The sequence below is a fragment of the Panthera leo genome, chromosome B1 (assembly GCF_018350215.1).
Source record: "Panthera leo isolate Ple1 chromosome B1, P.leo_Ple1_pat1.1, whole genome shotgun sequence".
In the NCBI taxonomy this organism is placed as follows: domain Eukaryota; kingdom Metazoa; phylum Chordata; class Mammalia; order Carnivora; family Felidae; genus Panthera; species Panthera leo.
Window position 1 is genome coordinate 40,201,802 of NC_056682.1, and position 18,848 is coordinate 40,220,649.

General features: G+C 41.9%; 1 long non-coding RNA gene across 1 annotated transcript; it reads left to right on the forward strand.

Annotated features, from left to right (window-relative positions):
• The first annotated feature begins 1,327 nt into the window (after positions 1-1,327).
• LOC122216897 lies at positions 1,328-16,198 on the forward strand. Its single transcript, XR_006201175.1, has 3 exons — positions 1,328-1,510; positions 14,791-14,937; positions 15,266-16,198. It is a non-coding gene; the product is annotated as an uncharacterized LOC122216897 (long non-coding RNA).
• The last annotated feature ends 2,650 nt before the right edge of the window (positions 16,199-18,848 follow it).

Consider the following 18,848-nt stretch of genomic DNA (forward strand, 5'->3'; position numbering starts at 1 on the left):
CTCCACGCATCCTCAGCTCCCAGCAAGTTGGGGCAAGCCCCCTGCAGTAGCCGCAGACTCCAGGCCTGGAAGGAGTTGATGCCCGCCACTGCGCGGGAACCAGGCTTGGGAAAGCTGGGAGCGCCCACCGCCGGGAACGTTGGCGGTCACTGTGGGAAGGACGGCTTGCATGGAGAAACCACCGCTACGCTTACCACACACGGCAGGGGTTCCCAAATCTGTCTGTGCTTTCCCAATCATTTGGGGGAACTTCTGAGAAACACACATTCCTGGATGCTTTCCCCAGGAATTCTGGATCCGTGAGTCTAGAATGCGGCCCACATGGTTTTGAAGAGAAGCCAGGTTTACTGCCACAGACCACGGACTGGCATTGTCCTCCAAGTTAAGCCGCCACAAGGACCAGGAGGAAACACTTGATGACAGTGGGACAAACCACAAGAAACCATCAGGCAAGGAGGAGGGCTGAGGGGGGGTGCCCAGCTCCAGGAGACCCCAGGGTCCCGTATCCCCGGGAGGACTGCCACCTGTAGGGAGGGAGGGGGACTGCTCCTGTTCTGTTGCAAAGAGGATTAGAGAAGACAGTATGGGCGACACAAACCTCCACACTTTACCAAGTGGTCAGAACAAAAGGCAGGAAGTCTTTACAGGGTAAAGAAAGAAGACCAAGGAGGAGACAAAAGGAAATATCTTGTTTGGGGTAAGGGGGCGGGCAGGGCTGACTGGGGTCAAGCAGAGGATTTGCAGGGACCCCAAAGTCATCTAGGTCTCCTCTTGGGGCTGTGGCTCCCTGGCGGGAGCAGCTCCATCTTGAACCTAGAAACTTACTTCAACACTTGTAATTTCATTCTCCACTCGTTCCTTTTCTGAGACTTTACTGTGTCCTGTTGGCAAGATGCCGTTTTCCTTCACCATAGTCATGTCACCACCACCTTTTTTTCAGCACTTTTTCCTGGCCAGGGGAACCGTCCAGCCGTTCCTGGTCAGACTGGCCAGGCCTGAGGCTTGGGTTTCTGACCTTAACCTTTGCGAGGCATTTTATTTCATCCTGAACTCATCTTCAGCAGGGGCGCTGGTTTCGTGCTAGACAGCAAGTAGTCAGGCGGCCTGGCTTTCCCGGCCTAGGAGGGTTTGCATCACAGCCTGCTGTGGCTCTAGCTTGTTCTACAAAAGAAGTTCTGTAATTAAGGGAACTCCGCGTTAGCCTCTCCTGGTGGGACGCTGGTCAGGCAGGCCGCTGCCAGGCTGGGCTTCTGCTTCCAGGTGAGCGATCCTGTGTGCCCACCACATCTGCCGGAAGCGGAAGTGAGAGCGTGCTGTGGTCAAATGGTTGAGGCCAAATCTGTAAACAGGAGGAACGGGGATCCCCGGGGAAGGAATCCGGGCTGAATTTGAATCCCTCAGGAGTCAGAGGGACTTAGGAACAGAGCAGGTGGTAGAGAAGACAGTTGGAAGGGAGCAGGAAAAGAGTCTTGGATTTCAACCGTGAGTGCGCCCAGCTGGAAGCTCAAAGGTCTGTTTTATTGAGGGCCAGACAGGTGGTATGTGTGTTGTCCTAATTAGCATGGTTGGGCAGGGGCTTGGTTGCAAGTAATTAATCTTTAATTATCTATAAAAGGATGGTGGTGTGTGGGAAGAACACTAGCCTCAGAGTCAGGAACCCTGAGTTTCGCCCCTAATTAATTGAGTGACCTTGGATAAATAACTTTTACTGGCGTTAGTTTCCTCATCTGGCAGTAAAAAAGCTGGATTAGATCAGTCCTCATTGTTCCCTTGGGGAACTTTTAAAAAATATTGATGCCTGGGTATTGCACCCAGAGATACCGATTTTATTTCTTAAATTATTTATTCATTTATTTATTTATTGAAAAAATTTTTAAATGTTTTAATTTATTTTTGAGAGTGCGAGCGTCAGCAGGGCAGGGACAGAGAGAGAGGGGAGTGGAAGATCTGAAGTGGGCTCTGCACTGAAAGCAGAAAGCCCGATGTGGGGCTTGAACTCACAAACTGTGAGATCATGACCTGAGCCAATGTCGGTTGCTCAACCAACTGAGCCACCCAGATGCCCCAAAGATTTTATTTTTTAAGGATTCTCTACACCCAACGTGGGCTTGAACTCACAACCCCTAGATGGAGAGTCTCATGCTCCACTGAGCCATCCAGACACCCTTGAGATGCTGATTTTAATTGGTCTATCGTGAAGCCCAGCAATCATATATTTTTTAAGCTCTCCAGGTAATTCCACTCTGTAGCCAGAGTGTCAAACTCTGAATCCTTTATTTATTTATTTATTTATTTATTTATTTATTTATTTATTAAAAAAAATTTTTTTAATGCTTATTTATTCTTGAGACAGAGACAGAGTGTGAACAGGGGAGGGACAGAGAGAGAGGGAGTCACAGAATCCGAAACAGGCTCCAGGCTCTGAGCTGTCAGCACAGAGCCCGACACAGGGCTCGAACCCATGAACTGTGAGATCATGACCTGAGCCGAAGTCGGACGCCCAACCGACTGAGCCACCCAGGTGCCCCAAACTCTAAATCCTTTAAATTTGAAAAATCTATGAGTCTGTGTTATAACTAGGGTGACCAACCATCTGATTTGCCCAGGACTGTCCCAGCTTTAAAACTGAAAGTCTCCTGTCCCAGAATATCCCTCAGGGTTGAGCCATGTTCCACATCATTCCCCCCCTGACATCAGTACAAAAAGGAAGTAGAAGGGTATGCTTGCAACTCTGTGTGTGTGTGTGTGTGTGTGTGTGTGTTTTGTGTGTGTCTTTACCAGGCCAGCTGGTAAGCTTTATGACTCTACCATTCACCTGCTACATAATTGCCATGTGTACAGTTAAGTACACATTTGGGTAAAACCTACCTTGCGTGGATTTCTAAAGATTATAGGTCAACCATTCTGGCCTATTTCCTGTTCTCCAACCCAATGCTTTAAGAAAGCATGCTTTTATTTTTTCTTTCTCACTCTAGTAAAACAAAATAAAATTAAGAGCAGAACAGTTTTTTTTTTTTTTTTAATATTTATTTTTGAGAGAGAGACAGAGAGACAGAGACAAAGAAATAGATTGGGCAGAGAGAGGGAGACACAGAATCCAAAGCAGGATCCAGGCTCTGAGCTGTCAGCCCAGAGCCCAGAGCCCAATGTGGGGCTTGAACTCACCAACCACCAGATCATGACCTGAGGCCAAAATCAGAAACTTAACTGACTGAGCCACCCAGGAGCCCCAAGAGCAGAACAGTTTTAAGAAAACATCCATTCATCCAACAGGTATCCATTCAACCTTTACCTACTGATACCTCTCTCTCTCCACTCTGTATCCAATCCCCCACAAAGTCATATTTTCTCTGTCTTCAAAACATATCTCTTCTGTCTCCACGTCAATTACCTTAGTGCAGTGGTTTTTAGACTTGAGGGGCATTTGAATAACCTGGTAGGATTGATAAAACTGTAATTCCAGAGCCCAGAGTTTCTGATTCAGGAGGTCTGAGGTGGGACCGAATGTACACATTTCCAACAAGGTCCCAGGTTACCCACCGCATTCCACAGCGATGCATGGAGATCAGCAGGGTGGGATGTTGGACTCCAGGAGAAAAATGTGACTCTTGGGCTATGGGCTTTTTTTTTTAATGTTTATTTTTATTATTTTTGAGAGACAGTGAGAGAGAGAGAGAGAGAGAGCATGAGCAGGGAAGGACCAGAGACACCGAATCTGAAGCAGGCTCCAGTCTCCGAGCTGTCAGCACAGAGCCCAATATGGGGCTTGAACTCACGAACCATGAGATTATGACCTGAGCTGAAGTTGGATGCTTAACCAACTGAGCCACACAGCACCCCCCCCCCATATATGGTCCCCCATGTATGTACCAAGCATACAGTTTGGTAGTGTTAAGTACATTGACATTGTTATGCAACCATCGCCACCATCCATCCCCAGAACTCTTTTAATCTTGCAAAACTGAAATTCTATACCCATTAAACAATAACCCCCATTGTCCCCTCCTCCCAGCCCCTGGCAACCAAGCATTCTACTTTCTGTCTCTGAATCTGATTATTCTAGGGACTTTACATAGGTGGAAGCATACTCCTATATTTGTATTTGTCTTCATGACTAGCTTATTTCACTTAACACAGTGTTCTCAGGGCTCATCTATGTTGTAACATGTGTCAGAATTTCCTTCCTTTTTAAGGCTGTGTGATATTCCAGTGTGTGTGTGTGTGTGTGTGTGTGTGTGTGTCATTTTGTTTACCCATTCATCTATTGATGGCCACTTGAGTTGCTTCCACCTTTTGTGAATAATGTTGCTGTGAACATGGGTGTACAAATATCTCTTTGAATCTCAGCTTTCAATTATTTTGGGCATATACCCAGAAGTGGAAATCCTGGATCATATGGTAATTCTACTTTTTATTTTTTATTTTTTTGAAGAAACATCATGCTGTTTTCCATAGTTGTTGTGCCATTTTACATTCCCACTTGCAGTGCACAAAGGTTCTACTTTCTCTGCATCCTCACCATTTGTTATTTTCTGTTTGTTTGGGTCTTGATAGTAGCCATGCTGGGCTGTGGAGCTTCTAAACTTCATGATTATGAAAATTTATGAGATTGCAGTTTTTAAAACTCTTTAATGGGAACTTTATGGAGGAGAGAAGATGAATATTTCTTTGAAACAGAAATCTTCTGTGTTTTGATGATATTTCATCTACTCCCTTTACCTTCACTCTTCTTTCTTATTTTTTTTTCTTTTATTCTCCTTCTGTCTCTATGCATTCCTCATTGGCTCTTATCCAATCCCCCATCTTATGGAACAGTCATCTTATCCACGTGGCAAGCTGTTTCCCTCTCAAAACTACAGGAATGTCTTTTTGAGCCAAAAGTCAGAATGAACTAAATTCTCAATCAGGTTTTTTTTTTTAAGTTTATTGATTTTTTATTTTGAGAGAGAGAGAGACAGAGAGCAATGGAGGGGCAGAGAGAAAAAGATAAGCATGGAACCTGAAACAGGGTTCAATCCCATGAACTGTGAGATCGTGACCCGAGTTGAAATCAAGAGTTGGACACTTAACTGAGGCACCCAGGTGCCCCTTGATCAGGTTTTAAACAGTAGAAGTTTGGGTGAGTTCTTGGGTGCTTCTTAAAACACACCCATCTTTTTCCAAATGACAGCAATTGTACTTTGGTTTATTAAAGGAGTAAAAAGGCATGATAATATGGGCACTCAAGGTGTTACTTTTTTTCCTTGCAGCTGTTGACAACAATTTATCATTTGATTCTAGTTCAGAGACACAGACATTAGAATTGCTTGCCCTTTGCATTGAGCAAGAAGAAAGTAAGACGTGCATGTCAGAAAAACAAAGATGGCAGCTCACAGAAGCAAAAACTGTGGTTGTTCTTCCTCCTCATGATTAATATATTTTTTATTTTTTGTGAGTTGTGGATTTTGGAAATATGCAGAGGACCCAACTGACCACTGAGAATGAGACTGAGAACATTGAGATGTTTGTCCCTACAGATCTAGAAGTAGAGCTTACAACATTGGAGGAAAGGGTCTGCCTGGAGGAGCCACATCAGTAGGCTTTCAAGAGATGAGGAGATCAGACCAGAGAGACCTCCTCCCACAATTCCCATATTTGTTGACCCCCAGGAGTGATATAACAAACATTCAAATAATTGGAATTTGAGGGTCATGGAATGAATTCTCAATTTCCATATCCCATCTACTGACATAATTATATATATGTTTATATATATATATTATATATACATAATAATATTAAATATATATTTATGCACTGCTGATTAAATACCAATATAGGTGTTAAAAAGATAATACTATCCATTGAATATAGGCTCTAGCAAGTTGCTCTAGACAAATATAACCATGATAGAACAATCAATCTTCCATGCTTAGAAGATTATCCTCTTAGACTAAACAGCCTCATAAGTGACACTCATGAAGGAGGAAAGACACCATGTCCCAGGGATACCAGCCAAATCACCTTGGAGATGAGTGGGGAATCATGTCACAGACAGGTCGTCCTTAAATGTGAACATTGTTTATGTCAGCACAGTCCCTCTCGGTCATGACAAAGGCATGTAGGTTTACAGAGAGTAAAGCAGGAAAATGTCTGGCTTATCCAGCAATGTGAAGACCCTATTTAAGCATTGCTGCTATTCAGACTTCAGTATTCAGAATGAATCAAAAAGAATCTTTTGAAAACTGGTTTTGGGGTCATCATTTGTGTGTAATACACAAAAATGGTAAGATAGAGTCCTGTCTTTGATGAAGATTACAGTCTGTTATTGCCAGCACTTTCTTGTTACAATGGACAAAGCTCCAAATCACATTTGCTTAGAATAAAAAGCTGGAGGGGCACTTAATGGAGTCATTCTAGGGGAGTTTATACAGTCAAATGAGGATGTAAATGTACAGGCTCAGGAAGGCTGGGAACCAGGACTCTGAGCACCATGAAGACCAGAACTAGGGACTCAAAGTCACCAGGGATTCCTTCCTCTGGGTAGTGTTTTAGTATGCCCTGGTGTAGATGGGTTTCTCCACATGGCACCTGGTACATCCAGCAGCACATAAGCCTTTCACCTAGTCCCTGACCACAGAGGTAAGGGAGCTTTTCTCTCAACTTTGAAAATGTCAAAAAAGCTCTTTCCTCCCTTTTTCTATGTTGCCATAATGGGGCTCATGAATGGTGGATGCTCTCAAGAGCATTGACAGTGCTGAAGAAAGGCAAATGCCAGGTTGTTATTGGGCCATACTCCAAGGTCATCGTCAAGTTTCTAGCTGTGATGATGAAACATGGTTACATTGGCAAATTTGAAATCATTGATGATCGCAGGGCTAGGGAAGTCATTGGGGATGATTGCAGGGCTAGGGAATCTCACACACAGGTTAAACAGGTATGGAGTGGTGGCCCCAGATTTGATATATGGCTCAAAATCTAGCGAGGTGGCAGAGTGATCTGCTCCCATCCCACTGGTTTGGTTTCATTGTGCTAGTGGCCTTAGAAGGGATCATGGACCGTCGGGAGGTGAGACAAGAATGCACAGGAGGGAAAATCCTGGGATTCTTTTTTCTAGGGATGTGGTACGTATGTGAAAATAAAATGCCTCAATGGAAAAAAAAATAAAAGGTGGGAATGCAAGTTGGTGCAGCCACTCTGGAAAACAATATGGAGGTTCCTCAGAAAACTAAAAATAGAACTACCCTACGACCCAGCAATTGCACTACTAGGCGTTTATCCACGGGATACAGGTGTGTTGTTTCAAAGGGACACATGCACCCCAATGTTTATAGCAGCACTATCAACAATAGCCAAAGTATGGAAAGAGTCCAAATGTCTATCGATGGATGAATGGATAAAGAAGATGTGGTGTGTGTGTGTATATATATATATATATATATATATATATACACACACACACACACACATATACATACAATGGAGTATTACTTGGCAATCAAAAAGAATGAAATCTTGTCATTTGCAACCACGTGGATGGAACTGGTTGGTATTATGCTAAGTGAAATTAGTCAGAGAAAGACAAAAATCATATGACTTCATTCATATGAAGTCTTTAAGAGACAAAACAGGTGAATATAAGGGAAAGGAAACAAAAATAATATAAAAACAGTGAGGGGGACAAAACATAAGAGACTCTTAAATATGGAGAACAAACTGAGGGTTACTGGAAGGGTGGTAGGAGGGGGGATGGGCTAAATGGGTAAGGGGCACTAAGGAATCTACTCCTGAAATCATTGTTGCCCTATATGCTAACTAATTTGGATGTAAATTTAAAAAAAAAATTTTTTTTAAAGAGACAAAAGAAATCCAATCAATAAAAAATTCATGCAATGACTAAAAAAAAAAAATCTCAAAAAAGAATTTTGGTCACTGGTCACTGTGGCCAGAGATGAAGTATTCTGATGGACTCAACGTGGATTCTGTGTTCCCTCTGTAGCTAAGGAACTTAGGTAGGATCCTTTGTGAGAAGAGAAAGGATATGGTGTCAGACAAAATCAAGTCACCACGCAGGCAGTGTGGCAAGATGAGACTCACAGACAAAAAGCAGTAGTGAAAGTATGTCATAATGGGCCAAAGAAGTGTGCAATCAATATAGGACTAGGGACCATCTTCCAGCCCGCATGTGCCTTGCTCACTGCTACCACACCCCACTATGGTTCTTTGGCTGTGCAGGCACTGCAGAAACACCGGGTAGTCTTTGAGATCCAAGAATTGAATCACAGAAAACATTTAACTAGGGAACTTCCAGGTTCCTCTTTCTTTCTATAAAACAGTAACCACAAAGGAGATGTTACAACTCTTTGATTTGATTCAGAAGGTTTTGTTAAACATACTCCTTGATCTCACCAACTCTGCAATCCTTTGTGAGTTCTCTGTGGCCTGCCTCCAGGCAGAAGATGTCCTGGACACCAAAATATTAGCATAAAATTTGCATTTTGTTACCTTCCTTTCTTATATCTGATAGCTTCTACACACACTGCACCCAGCGGTTATCATAGAGTCATGGAGTTAATATATTACTGTTCCCTTCTCAGCTGCTTATCAGTAGGGGAGTGTTGGAGGTTGTATGGGGTAGAGACAAGTGGGAGCTGGGTCCTTGGGTTTTGAGTACTGACTGTCATATCTGATTAGTTTAATTCAGTGGTTCTTAACCAGGGGACATTCTGTCTTCCATTGGACACTTGGCAGTGTTTGAAGACATTTTGGTTGTCACACTGGGAAGAGGGGTGCTCCTGACATTCAATGGGTGGAGGTCAGGGATGCTACTAAATACCCTACTGAACACAGGAGAGCCCTGCAACAAAGAATTCTCCTGCTCCAAATGTCCATGTGCTGCGGTTAAGTTCTGGGTCTAATCCAACATACAGTAGGAGTCCAGTTCTCTGGAGAGTTAAGGATGGGCGTAGGAGAAAGTGAAAAGAATGTATTAGATGTTCTAAAAAGTGGCAACGAGAAGGCACCCATGGATCTTCTTTCTTCCTCAGCCTGTAGCCTAAGGACATCAGCAGCATTTAAGTGGGAACAGAAGGGTGTCTTCATAAACACTCCTGTTCTACCAAACTCTAGAGACACAGCAGTAGCCTTGGGCCAAACAATTCCTTTCTACAGCCCCAGGTGAGCTTCACCAATCTAGAAAGAAATCCCAGTTATTCCACACCCCTTCTCTGGGTGGAGGGGCCTTGACTTGCCCTTGTCCCAGGCTGGCAGGGCTGGCTTTTAATGAGAAAGTTACTTTTCTCTGGTGGAAGTGCTTAACAGTTTGATTTTTACATTAAGCCTTTGGTGAGAAATCCCAGTATTCACATATTTTGTGTATTTTAAACTAACTTGACTCTAATTGTTAATGTTGCCAATTCCCATGGAAAGAAAATGTAAGATTATATGCCAGCTCTTATCACTGGAAATTTCACCATGGGACACAAATCATGAGAACAGGATGTATTTCAACAAGGAAGAACACTGAGAAAAATACCAGTTAGATATAATTATATTTCATCAAAGACACAATAGAATTGAAGGGGAAGAGATGAAGGAGGCTTGTTATAATCATGTAGCCTTGAGGAGGACTTACCACAAAGAAAACATGCATTTAGGAATGATAATTAAACTGTTGTACCGAGGATATAAGGTTCCATCCATCCATCCATTTAATTTATTCTGATCTTCTGCTCTGTTCAGTAAAAGGCACAGTACTAAAGGCTCAAAGGACAAGACAATGGAGAGGGTAACGATCCCCCACCCTCAAGGAATTTACAATGGCCTCTAAAGCAAGCTCTGTGCTTGCAATGAGGACTTCTACTGTCCTGTATGGGAGTTCCAACCTCACTTTATCATGTTCCTGATTCATAAATTGAGCCAGGTTTCACTCACTCATATGGTGATTGGAGAAAATGGGAAATCAAAGGCTGAGAAATTCCATTTTGACTGGAATGTAAACTGTGCATCTATTTTGTGCTCCAGGGAGCACCAATTACATAGCATACACTTGGATTTGTGACTCCTGGTAGTGTGCAAGAACATGGTTTTTCTTGTACCAGATATTTGAGGACCAAGGGATTTTAGAGAAGTCTGCTATCTTTGGGGATATGGGAGGGGAGTTTCTCTAAGATTTATTATTTTTTTATTAAAGTATAACCTACATCAAGGAAAGGATATAAATGTTAAATATACAACTCAGTGAAATTTTGCATAGCTATACACTCAGATAACCACCACCCAGATGTAGATATAGACATCTCCAACCTCCCTCTACCCCCAAAGTTTTCACTTCCCAGAGCCACTTCCCAGACTATACTCCCTGTCAGAACGATTATTCCAATTTTATCATCATAAGTTCATTTTACTAGTCTTGAACTTCATATATACAGACTATATAATGAACTATGAACTATGTAATATGTACTCTTGTTATGTTGTCTGCTCCTTTGCCCCTATGCTCACATCTGTAAGTCCTCTATTGATGCATTCAGCAGTAGTCCGATCTCTTTATTGCTGTGTAACGTTCTATTGAAGGAAAACCCTCCCAATTGATTTGTGCGTTCTCTTGCTGATGGACATTTGGGTTGTTTGCACTTTGGAGTTCTGGCTAAAGCTGCTATGAACATTCTTATACATGTCTTTTGGTGGATAAGTGTGCTTATTACTCTTTCTATACATCTAAGAGTGGAATCTGATAGTATTTTTAGATTCTAAAAATGTTCCTTGATAAAACACACTAATTTTTAATCTGAATGTGTGTACAGATATTTATTAAAGGGAGATCTATCCACAGCCCACAGAAAATGGATTTTTAATTGTGACTGGCCCCAGTCTGGAGACGTTTTAAAATCATACAAGGGGGGCGCCTGGGTGGCTCAGTCGGTTAAGCAGCCGACTTCGGCTCAGGTCATGATCTCACAGTCCGTGAGTTCGAGCCCCGCGTCGGGCTCTGTGCTGACAGCTCAGAGCCTGGAGCCTGTTTCGGATTCTGTCTCCCTCTCTCTGCCCCTACCCCATTCATGCTCTGTCTCTCTCTGTCTCAAAAATAAATAAACGTTAAAAAAATTTTTTTTTTAAATCATACAAGGAACAACATCAACATTTATGCTGCTTAGTGAACATGATAGGAGTTTGGTGTACTTTGTTCGTTAAAGTTGGTTAGAAGAACACATGTATGTGTATACATGGAGTTGCCCTGGAAAGAATGTGTTTCTTTTGAAAATTACATCTGGGTGCCAGTGGGACAACATGTTGAAGAGCCTTGAGGTCCTGCTGATCTATTATCCTGGAAAATATTTGTGAAACTTTGTGAAGGCAGAAACTATAGGTCTTGGTGGCCAATCGGTTGGGGAGTGTGAGGAGAGGCACACAGATCAGCCTGAGGTGTCCATCCAGATGTGAATGATTATGCTGGTGAGAGAACCAAGAAGGGACACCATTTCAACTCAGGGCATGATCCCAGGGTCATGGGATTGAGCCTTGTGTCAGGTTCCTCACAGAGCATGAAGCCTGCTTAAGATTCTCTCTCTCTGCCCTTCCCTCCTCCCTAAAGTAAAAAAAAAAAAAAGAGAGAAATAAGAAAGTCAAGAGAAAGAAGAGCAGCATCACCCTCCTGAGCAGCATATGTATCACAAGCCTGTGCTGATATGTAAACAAAATATATCTTCGTTATTTCTCCATAACCAATTTGAATTTTCACTTGAGACATTGCCTTCTGGGTAACAGGAAAGTATGCCTGCGCTTTAAGATTGCCAAAGAATAGCATGTCAGTCCCTTGTGGATGATTTGATTTCTTGAGCAAATGCTCCGTTTCCACCTTCCACTCCCTACTGCCTTGTCTCCAAGAGGCATCTAAGATACAGGATGATGGAATTGGCTGGATTGTCAGAGGTCATGATGATCTCATGGAAGTAAAGTTGATTATAAAGTGTATCATCATATAAATTATAGAAAGAATGGTTTGTTTACTTAAAAGAACAAAAAATGCAAGGATAGCCAGGAAGCCCCTGAAAAAGAACAATGGGGGTGGGGAAAACAGGAAAATGCTATAAAATCCCCATAAATAAATCAGTGTGGTATTGGGAAATAAATAGACACACAGACCAAGGAACAGACTAGAAAATCTAGAGAAAGATCCAATTGCATATGGAAACTTAGCATCTAATAAAGGAACATTTCAAATCAGTGGGGGAAAGACAGGCATTTTAATAGGTGGTTTTAGGATAAGGATAGCCATGTGGAAAAAGATAAAATAAGATTCATTCTTCACATGGTACATATGAATTCCAAGTGGATCAGAGACTTCAGTGTGAAAAATTGAACTCTACCACTGCTAGAAGAAAACATAGGCGAATTCTTGTGTAATGTGTGCAGACTTCCCTAAGGCTTTAAGTCCAGAAGCAATGAGAAAAGAGATTAACAAATGTGACTACCAAAAAAAAAAAAAGTTTGCATGGCAAAAAATACCATAAGCAAAGTATAACAGCCTGGGGAAAAATTACAGACAAAAGAATTTTTTCTTAATATATAAATAGTTTCTAAATTAAAGAAGAAAAAGACCACAAATCTATAGAAACACAGACTAGAGAAATGAATAGACAAGTCACAGAAAATGAAATCCAAATGGTCTTTAATCGTCTTCTCAACCTCGCCTGCGATTAAAACTCATCGGGATACCACGTCTCTCACACAGCAGATTGACAAAAGCCAAAATGTCTGACAACATATTTTTTTATTAAAAAATTTTTTTAACCTTTATTCATTTTTGAGAGACAGAGTGTGTGAGTGGGGGAGAGGCAGAGAGAGGGAGACACAGAGTCGGAAGCAGGCTTCAGGCTCTGAGCTGTCAGCACAGAGCCTGTTGTGGGGCTAGAACCAATGAACAGCGAGATCATGACCTGAGTCAAAGTCCAACGCTTAACTGACTGAGCTACCCAGGCACCCCTCTGACAATATATCCTATTGGCCAAGCTGTGGGAAAATGGGAATTCTTATACACTGCTAGTGGGAGTGCAAAATGGCATAATTCCTATGGAGGGAAATTTGGCAATATCTAGCATAATTACATATGCATTTATGCACTGACCTGAATTTCCCACTTTTAGGTGTCTATCCCAAAGACAGTGTAGCAAAAATAGGAAAAGATACATGCACAAGGGAGGCTGCTCTTGCACCACCGATTAACAAGAGATTGGCAACAAACCAACTGTCCATCAATAGGGGTCTGGTTGAATTACTCACATTTTCAAAATGGAGAGGTATTTCACGGAAAGTGAAAGGAACAGTAAATATTTCCATACACTAGTACTGCATTGTTATTTTTGGATTATATTGATCAGTGGAAAGTATAAGTGAAGAACTGTTAATATACCATTTCGGTGATAAAGGGGAGGAATATGAATATATATACATGCATACACATATATAGGTATATATAAACTTTTATTATTAAAAATGGAAAAATAAACCATAGAGAAGGGGGAGAAATGTTACCCATAGGGAAAAAAAGGGTAGCATAGGGTTGAGAAAATAGGTATAGAAGGCGAGACTTCTCAGACTGTACCTTGTCTGGTAGATTTGATTTTGAAACAAGTTAACTATTTTGTACAATTATAAAAAAGTTAAATTTACAAAGGAAAAAAATTCCTAAAAATTGAAAGCAGCTAAACAAATGGATCTAACAGTGTGTTGAGTTGGCCGCATAATGCACAAAAGTCAGGTATTTCAAGGGGCTTTAATTCAGAGTAATTTGACTGTGCATCCATAGTGAGACAGAGAGAAGTACCCCCCCCCAACCAAAACCACAAAAAACACAAACGCAACCTGTTTTCAGTAATCATATTGTTGACAATGGTGCTGGTATTATTTTGAGATTGTTATATGTGGATTACAAGATGAAGCAAACCAGTAATTATAGTGGTATCATTGGGGGGAGGGGAGGAAAGAGATACAGATGTAAGAATACAAAACAATGTTAAGTAAAAAAAAAAATGTGCTGCTGAATATTTTTTAATTTTTTTTTAAGTTTACTTATTCATTTTGAGAGAGAGGGAGAGTGAGTGAAGGAGGAGCAGAGAGAGGGGGAGACAGAGAGTCCCAAGCAGTCTCCATGCTGTCAGTGCAGAGCCCAATGTGGGGCTCAAACTCATGAACCATGAGATCATGACCTGAGTTAGAGTCAGACACTTAACCAAATAAGCCACCCAGGCTCCCCAGTGCGCTCCTGAATTTAATTTTACAGTATAAATATGAATTCGTTGTATGTTTTATCTTTTTAGAATCTATTTCTTTTTTTTTAAGTTTATGTATTTTGAGAGAGTGAGAGTGGGGGAGGGGCAGAGAGAGAGGGAGAAGGAGAGAATCCCAAGCAGGTTCTGCACTGTCATCACAAAGCCTGATGTGAGGCTTGAACTCACAAAACCTTGAGATCATGACCTGAGCCAAAGTCAGTCACTTAACCGACAGGGCCACCCAGGCATCCCTTTGTAGAATCTATTTCTGAATTCTGTCCACTGAAAAGATCTAGAAACAATGATCATTCCATGAAAAGCAGGTACACCTTGCACCCATATTGTGACATTGGAATAAAATGTCCTGCTAAAAGGAACCAGGAGAGAGTTCATTTATCCAGCCTTTCCTAATCAAGTTGTACCTAATGATAAGCAAATAATTGATGAGGGGACATTTTTCTTTAAAGAAGTAATGTAGCTAATAAATGAAGAAGGAGTACAAGAATGTCATAATTTTGCAACACCTAATTAATTGCTCTAGGTGGTGATCACCAACACCTGCTCACATCACTAGCAGAGTATGCCTCTTTGCCAGAAAGTCCAGTCTGAATCTGAATAAGCCCCAAATTTAACCACAAGCTTGGAGGAATACAGAAGACCCAGGAGCATGTTAAATCACCCCTTCAAGGTATGACCAGTAAAACCAGAGACTTTAGGTTTCTTCAACAAATAAACTACAAGGGGAAAAAATGTGAGGAGAGGGAACCAATAGATTTTTTTTTTTAAATGGGAAACTTATGAACAAATTGCAATATGTGGATCTTAATTGGATCATCAGCCAAACTGTAAAACAATTAAGGGCAATCAGGACAATTTGAATACTGGTTGGATATTTAATGATTTGGGGGGCTGTAGGTGGGATATAGTTGAAACATGATTGATCTTGGGTTGATAACTGTTGATACTGAGTGATGAGTACACAAAGAATCATTATACTCTTCTGCTTACTTTTGCAGATGTTTGGAATTTTCCATAATAAACAATTGTTTTTGAAAGCCCACTCTGGACGGGGAAAATGGAATATTATCTTCCTCTTTACATTCCTGCTACAACAATCCTAACCTCCCCGGAGGCAAACGGATGCTCAGAAACTGCACACAGGATTGTAATAGAGAAAAGCAACTGACATATTTCCAAAAATATTATCCCCATTTCAGAAAATTTATTTTTGGTGGAAAATGCCAAGTTCCATCTTATGTGGTTGACATTGAGATTCCCAGTCCCAGCAGGAGTTGAAAATGCAAGACTCCTGCCTGGGAGACATATCAGGGCTGACACTGTGGCTGACATCACCAGTAGAAAAAGTCTGGGCAGAAAAGGAAAAGACCAGGACTTGGGTAGAGTTTTTCTTCCTTCCTTCCTTCCTTCCTTCCTTCCTTCCTTCCTTCCTTCCCTCCTTCATTGAAAAATATATGAGATAAGTACGTATGAGGTATTGGAACCTGGGGGTGGAAAGTGAGGTTTATTGAAGAAGAAAGGCACTTCAACAAAGATGTGAAAGCATTAAGTTCTGTAATCAAGGTACACAAAAGATGTAGTGGATACACAGAAGACCTTTTCAGTTTGTCTGAAGGACAAATGGTCATGTTTCAGAAACCAGAGCAAAAAGTGAAGCTGAGACCAGTAGCCATGTCTTAGTTCTGGATAATTAAGATGTTTTTCTTCCTGGTGAAAGGAACGTTCTTTTTCTGCTAACTTCCTTCCTTGCTGCCTCCTGCTTTTGAATACAGTATGAGAGGATTATATTCGGAGCAACTGCAGCTATCTTGTGACTAGTAGCAAACAAGCATGAGAACAAAATATCAATATATTGAAGAGGCTTGAAAGTGCCTGGGTCCTTGATGACATTGCTGAACTGGTAAGCAAACCCTAAACAGTCTACCTCTGGACTTGTTGAGTAGATAATAAATGTTATTATAGTGAAGACACTGTTCAATTGAATACTCTATGACTTGCAATGATGTGAACTCCCAACCAATGCAGTGTCTCTTCCCTACCAAACCATGAATTACTTGGAGAAGCAGTGCAGCATAATGGTTCCAATGAGCCTGTGGTGATGTTTATGAGACTACTAATGACACCAATGAAAGATTGGTGTGGGCAGAGGTCAGACTCTAAAGGAGTGAGTGGGTGGTAAATGTTACCTTGTAGGATGCCCTCCACACGCTGAGGAAGAGTATAAAAAGAGGTCAGGGTCAAAGCCAAAGATGGGTGGAGTGAGAAGGTAGGGGGTAAATGAATGTCCTTGCCCTCTGGGTGTTCCCTCTCTGGGCTCCTTTTGCCAGGTCCCTTCTCCCACCACACAGATGATGTCTCAGACTGGGCTGCCTCCTGCCTTTATAGCAGCTACAGACACTTTCCTGTCACGAAAAGAGAAAAAGCAATGGCGTCTTGAGAGAGGAGCAGAATCAAGGAAAGAGTTTTGTGTTTTGTTTTGTTTTGTTTTGTTTTGTTTTGTTTTGTTTTTTTAGGGTGGGAAGATTTGAGCATGTTTGTGGACCGGAGGGAGGGAGAAACTGAAGGTAGAGAGAAAAGGGGGTAATTCAATGGAGCAAGATTGAGGAGGTATAAAGAATCAAGAGACATAGAGAAGAGGAGGATTTTTTCTTGTGGGGAAAAAAAAAGGCAAATTGAAGAGAACCTACAGAGAAATGTTGAGGGGAAGGAAATTCAGAGACTGTTCCTAACCCACTCAGCCTCAGAAAGTGAGTAGTTTTGGTGAGATGAAAGTGAGATTAAACAGAACTTGGTCTCTGGTGGCCTAATGAGTGCTGTTTCCCTGTGGGATCCCCAGGGTCAAGGGCTCAGACTTCGGCCCTCTGTTTTAGAAATGAATTCTGTCCATGTGAGCAGACTTGCTTAGGTTGTGAGCACTTGTCCTATACTAACCTAGTTAGTCACTCCTGGACTTGAGACTTGAGCTCTTGGCAAGACCCTCAGCATTATAAGTTTCACTGTCGCTATTTTCAGAATGATTTGGAAAGTAATACTTATGTCAAATTGCTGCTGTTATAATCAAACCTGGTCATTCGTGTGTGTTACCTTTGAACACAGTGCTCAGGAAAATGTTAACTGTTATTATTTTTTTAACATTTATTTATTTTTGAGGGAGTGAGAGAGAGCATGAATGGGGGAGATGGAGACAGAGGGAGACAGAGGATCCGACGCAGACTCTACACTGTGAGCACAGAGCCCAATGCAGGGCTCGAGCCCACGAACTGCGAGATTATATCCTGAGCTGAAATCAAGAGTCAGCCGCTTAACCGACTGAGCCACCCAAATCTTAACTATTATATCTTATTTATTCCACAAAGTCATTGAGCAACTACTGTGTACCCAGCGCTGAGCTGGGTGCTAGGATACATGTCATACTTGTCTTCAAGATGCTCTTGTTAATGCCACCAGGGGAATAAACATATGCAGTGGGTAAAAGTTTCCATTTGAGAAACTCCAGAGAATCTGGAGTAAAATGCATCTAGGGAATAAAGCCAGAATGGTACTTAATTTTTGTTTCAGGAAACATAACTACCAAGTGGTGGACCCATGCGGTCAGCTCTAGAAAATAAAATCAGAACGTTGGTCTGTGAATGTAGAATCAGGGCAAATAAATTCCTGTCCACCCAAAACCTCAGGACATGACCTTGTTGGGAAAAGGAGTCTTTCCAGATGTGATTAGTTAAGTTAAAATGAGGTCATACTGGATTAGAATAGGCCCTAAATTCAAAGTTTGTGTCTTTTTGTTTTTAAGTTTATTTATTTATTTTTGAGAGAGAGAGAGAGAGAGAGAGAGAGAGAGAGCATGCACACACACGCACACACACAAGTGGGGGAAGGGCAGAGAGAGACAGGGAGACACACAATCTGAAGCAGGCTCCAGGCTCTGAGCTGTTGGGACCCAACATGGAGCTCGAACCCACAAACTGAGATCATGACCTGAGCCTAAGTTGGCTGCTTAACTGACTGAGCCACCTAAGCGCCCCCTAAAGTTTGTGTCTTGATAAGAAGAGGAGAGGTCACACAGAGAGACAGAGAAGAATCAGACGCAGATGGGAAGGACGCAGCTACAAGCCAGGGAATACCTAAAACCATCAGAAAGGGGAAGAGAAAGGCAGGAGCCTCCCCTGGGGGGAAAACAGCCCTGCTAACACTTGGATTTCTGACTTGTAGCCTCTACAGCTGTGCCAGAATGCGAGAAGGCGTTGTTAAGCCACCTAGTTTGTGGCCATTTGTTATGGCAGCCACAGGAAACTAATATAAAAGGCCTGTGGTTTCTGTCCTGGAAGCCAACTGGTGAGCTTTATTATGCGGTTCTACCTGCCAAAACCACCACACTCCTCCTGTTGGCTGATTAAGGCACCTTCTCCCTGCACAGAGCTGGCGCTTTACCCTCCTTTTTGAGGACTTCAGGCTGACCCATCCCTCCAGCTCTTTCTTTTTTTCTTACAGAGTGCAATACAACAGATGCACTTTCATATAAATCGCCAGTCAGGCATTTCCAGAACAGAACGTCTGGGGTTCTCAGATAGGAACTTTTATAAT